We start from the raw sequence: 5779 nt of genomic DNA, 5'->3' as shown, positions 1-5779 counted from the left end.
CTTCACACGCCTATAAATATAACCAACGCGACGCTCCAAAAAAGAGTATCTATTATTGGGTTGCTGTAATTGGTGTGCTATAAAATTCGTAAGCTATAACTGTAATTAAAGCTTATTAATCTGGAACTTCAGATATACTGACCAGGAACGTTTATAAATTTCGAACATTGCAAATCATTCAACTTCAGTGGATTCACATCGGACATTAGTACTTTTACGAAGATATTATATAACTTGTAATTGGTGTGTGATCAGCGAGAACTACAGAGCTAGCTAACTCCCTATTAAATGAATTGTACCTACTTCAACTCAAAATTAACTCTCTCATCGTGAACCATCGATAAGACATCAAGGAAGTTCCAGACTAGAGAGAAGACTTTATATTGCTTGTGCGAAGTATGGCAAGTATGGACATGTTTTGAGAAATTATCTAATTATGCCATTGCTTACAAAACAAAAAAAAGTCAATTACAGTTTCAGAGGGGGAGCTTGTGGCTTGATAGGTACATTGAACAATTAGGAATTGATGTGATTTCACTTTCTTTGGCACTCTTTATTACGAAGACGTTGCTTTCAAGGTGTGGTTTGTAACAGAGGGTTCTCTTCTTCTATTTTTAACCGCAGCTGTTCCTTGGCTAATTAATGTATTGTACTGGATTGGACTGAGATTTGGTTTTGGGGCACATTGCAGTCCTAAACTCCCTGCTGTACAAGTTTTCGCTTCTATGGAAAGCATTGAAGGTTTCCTTTTTGAAGTGGTGTGTCCTTTGGCTCCACATCTTTTAACAATCTTGCTGTGTGATTTTTTTCGAAAAGTTTCATACATATATATATATATATATACTCATCTAGTCGTATATTTAGGCGTGGCAACATTGCATCATTGAATGGTCAGGAATTTGTCATGAATTAAATATATAGGTGTTAAATATGGAGCCATGGCTCCCATTTGTATTTATGGTAAAACTACTACGGCTCTCTGCCACCGTCCCTAATTTTTAACCACTGATCAGAAGGAAGTAACCAGGCAGCAGCACCCTATCACCAACCATCCACACCAAGGGATTGATCGTCACTCATATAACTTCCTTAAAGTGCAGGAAATCTCTTGTGGTATCGCAAGTATTTAAACTCGGCTTGTTATTTCCGAAATACACAAGGATGGTGCAAGGGTATTTGGTGCCCTAGGCCCACGACTTCGGTTTATCCGGCCCGCCAACAGTTTATTAAAGTAATAATATATTTTTTAATATTATAAAAACAAAAAATAAAATGTAATTGAGCAAAAGCCAATCTGATAATGTATTCATTTCTACTTAATTTTACTACGACCCCTCAGGCCGCGAAGCCTAAAAAGATCTACCTCCCGGCCCTTGTCCAAAAAAGGTTTGGAGACCCCTGCCCTAGGCAAGACTTCAAGGTGTGTGCCCTCCCATGTATAGCAAAGATGTAACTATTAAAAAAGGTTCAAAATTCAAATGTATTGATTTCATTTGACTTTAATCAAAACAATTACAATTATAGGTATATATTGCTTTACATATATAGTATAGTTAACGTATTTTTGTTAAACTATGTAATAAGGGTCGTAGGGTAATGCTGCTAAAACAAAAGTGAGAATCAAAATTTTACTTTTCGTGCTTTGAGTTTGGAAAACGTAAAAACGGATCAATATCATTTTCGCAAGCAAATCTGAGTGTTTTCATAGTTCATACACAAATTTTGCCGCCCTAGGCACCTGTTTAGTTTGCCTAGTGCTTGCACCGACCCGGAAATCGAGAACTTTACCACAGTGTCAACCCTGCAGTCCCACCACGGCTCGCATTTGCTACGACATGCCACTTCATCAACATATGCAAATTATTTAAATTAAGTGCCATTAAGTCTCGATAGTAAGCATAATGTAATTTATAGTGAGAATGATTCTAAACCATAACATTTCAAGGAATACACTGCACAAACTGCGGGTAAATACGAACAACTACGTATACAGCTTTGTCACTTTATTGCGTGTTAGAATATACACAGTGCCATTATTTATCTATGCTGCTTTTTTATATTTTTATTGAACTTTTTGTTATTCGAAAGAAGTATATGTTATTAAAGCAATTAATACAGATATGTACACGAATACACTAATACCACAGTTTTTCATTCAGTGTCTTACATATAGTGTTTTATTTGAACTCTACACATTGGCAGTTGTTTGATGTCTTCTATAGAATTGACTAATTAGCTATGAAACAAATACTATGAATATAACTTAACGATTATAAGTATTAACCCATTAACTGCGGATGACTGATATTTCCGTCAGTGAAGTTCTATGGTTCAGCTGCGAATGACGGAAATAACGATTATAAGTATTAAGATAGTAATATCTATACAATGAAGAAAAAAATTAAATAATTCGTACAAATCAGTTTTAATTGTTACAGCTGAACGAAAGGCACTCCCAAGCCTTGCCGCAACCTGTTGGTAATAAATAGTATCCGGTAATTCAGCCCACAGCCGAAGTAGCCACAGAGGTCCACCACTGGATATCCCAAATTAGAGGATTTGTGCAAATTGTAGTTGTTGTAGCCGAACTTGCTGTAATAAAAATAATAATAATAAAAGCCAGAAGACGTGTAACAACTCTGCTAAATGCATACAAATGAGGGACATGCGAGGTCATTGCATACGAGTTGCCGTTAGAAATAAGCCTTGAACAACCACGTTAATTTAGGTTTAGGTTACTTGGTTGATAATGTAATGATAATTTTACTAAAGATCTCAAAGTCTTTGTCATCTTTATTTGTCTGCCCCTCACTACAGAAACTCATGCTGCCTAGTTTATTGAACTTATATCATTTTACACCCTGCAAACCTAAGCAATCTACCTTCTACCTTTATATTTTTTTGAAACATGTGTTGAAGACCAGTTTTTGGTCGCGGCATAGCGGCTCATAGTATGGCTCTGAGGTGGTTTTTTTCAAGTACAATCTTTTAGCTCACATATCCATCCTTTAACCGATTTCAGATCTAATTACAACCGCGGTTATTGAGGATTACCTATTGTTTTCCTATGTATGCTTCTATAAGTTGTGACATCAAACGCTTTAGATTGAACATTTCCCTGTCTGTACTTTTAAAAAAATATCTTTATTAAAGTTGTATTGAATGAAAAATAAGGAGGAGACGTATAATCACGGAGTTATATCACATTCAGTTTCAATAAACTACGTACTCAAGAGATGCTGATATCCATGTTTGTTTGTTTTTCAAGAACGTATTAACAATAAATGATTTAAATGTCAGTAACTGTATATATGTATATATTGTAATTCTCAGTTGAATGTGTTTATGTTTACTCAATATTTTGACTAAACGACTTTAAATTTTGCTTACAGAATCTTAACCCCATATAATATATATTAAAATCTTCTAAAAGTCGTAAGGATGCTCCAAAGAGAGGGGCCAAAATCATTTTGGAGGCTCTAAAGTTTGAGGGAACCGATTTATTTAAAAACTGGTATTCATGTGTAATGAACCATTCAAAGCATTAATCGGAATTCAGACTTTATTTTTTTTTTTAAATTATAGTTTTCACTGGGGCGAAAGGCATCATGGGTGGTTTTCAGGACTGAATCCACAAATTTTCATGAAAATTAGCATAGACAAGTAAATGTTGTTCGCCATTAATTATCATAGGTAATTTAATAGTCTACATACAAAGTAAGACGGTAGGGTTTATAGTGAAAGTAAGACCATTAGGTGTTAGGAAGTATGGAGTCAGAATATGTCAAATTTCGTGGCAGGGCTTCCATAGGATTACAAATAAACAGGTTTATTCTCAACGTAACGCTAGTAAACATAGTATACACATACAAACACTTATATATACATACATATATATTGACTAACACAAAGATGAACAATTTAGGAAGCTAATTATAAAAGTTATACAGACACACTTGGTAAATTCGTAATGTGGAAAGCGTTCACCATATGCAGGTGATTCAAAGATCATACCAAACTAACGACAGGTGCACTGTTATACATACATTACTAAATTGTGGTATGTAGGAATCGTCAGGAGTATCAGACAGTGTTAAGTTAAAACCGTACTTACTAAGGAGTGTATGGCCAAAACATTTTTTTCAGTTTCAGTAATACTGCCGATGTTTCCTGCATCCAGATTCCTGCAAGAAATGTGGCAACCATGATGACAAGAAACCTTTGCTTCGTGTTCATCATCTGGAAAGAAATCACATGTTCAATCCAAAGTAACACGACAATAAATTATTATAAATCTGAAAGGAAATCACATGTTCAATCTGAATTGTCATGATACTAAAATCTTGTAAATCTCAAGTGATATCTGAAGTATCATTATACAAAAATTTAATAAAACAGGAAATAAATCACAAGGAAAGTTCACCATAGTAAAAGTATATATATGGAAAAAAAGTCATATTAAATATGTATCTTAGAATAATGTCATAATAAAATCTTTTGAATTCGACAGAATTTATTTTTTCCGCTTTTAAGAATTTGCCGTAAAAGAATGTATAAGTTTTAACAACAATTAAATAATTTGCGCTTTACTTTTAGACACAAGTCAGTTTATTCGCGCATTAAAAATAGCAATTTCAAATTTGCAAGGAAGACTACTGTGTAGAAATGTTATTTCCTTAGTCTGTTCTTACATGGTTACCTAAATCTTTTATGTGTATTATGTAAACCAAACTGCTGTCTTTATCGGACAGTTAAAAAATAACTGTTCTTGTAATGTCATTGAAATAAAACCTGAAACCTATGATCTCTCAGAAATAAATATCTTAAAATATTCATATTGATAAATTATCACCACATTCGAATTTTTCTTTTTACTTTAGCATATATAATAAACTGTTGACAGGAAGTTATACTATAATTGAAATAATTAGTGAATCTGGTATTTGTAAATACCAAGTTTATAAGGGCACTAGGTAATAACAGTATTAAAGTGTAAGCGCTTAACAAAAACATGCCCAATAACAATTTAAAATTTTTTTTGTTTGACATATTCTTTATTGGAAAGCATTTATTTTGCACAGTTCTTTTATAACACTTACTAATCAATTAGATTCGAATATTTCTGTAAACCACGGACTTTTACTAAAAAGTATAAAATCAAATCTAACTTACCTTTGTCCTTGAATGCCAGTGCTCTTCATATTATATCTGACTAAAAGCGTATTTCTTGAAGAGAGCCTTTATATACAACGGTCATCCCAAGGCCTAATTTCTGTAGCCTACTTACTTGAGATGACTTAGCAATCCTTTACATCGACCCCAGTTCTTAAGGAACTGTTTCGCTAACTCGTGCAAAGCAGAAAAAAGTTGTTGTTGTACAACAACCGAACACAGATATGAACGTTGGAATATACATGTAAAAAAAAAAAAGTTTAGAATAGTATAATATTCAGTTCTTGTTCCGAACCGTTTTAAGAACTCCTATAAAGTATAAAACTAAGCCTATGTAGTTGTAGTAAATAAATAAATACATATGCAAAGACAGAAATAGTTGAATGAAGAGTTATTACACAGTGAAGCCGGAACTACAGATTACATAAAATTACAACTATTTATTTCAACAAGACATACAAACGAAAAATGGGACCAGTGAAACAGCAGATTCATCTTCATGTTTATTTATTTGCCATCCAGGCGTTGAACTTGACTTATAATAATTCATATAGAATTACTTAGGCAATAGATGGGCTGGAGCCATGTTTTATTGAATAAGGTCATT

Source organism: Limulus polyphemus, unplaced genomic scaffold (assembly GCF_000517525.1).
Source record: "Limulus polyphemus unplaced genomic scaffold, Limulus_polyphemus-2.1.2 Scaffold31, whole genome shotgun sequence".
Taxonomy (NCBI): Eukaryota; Metazoa; Arthropoda; class Merostomata; order Xiphosura; family Limulidae; genus Limulus; species Limulus polyphemus.
This window is presented reverse-complemented; position numbering follows the sequence as displayed.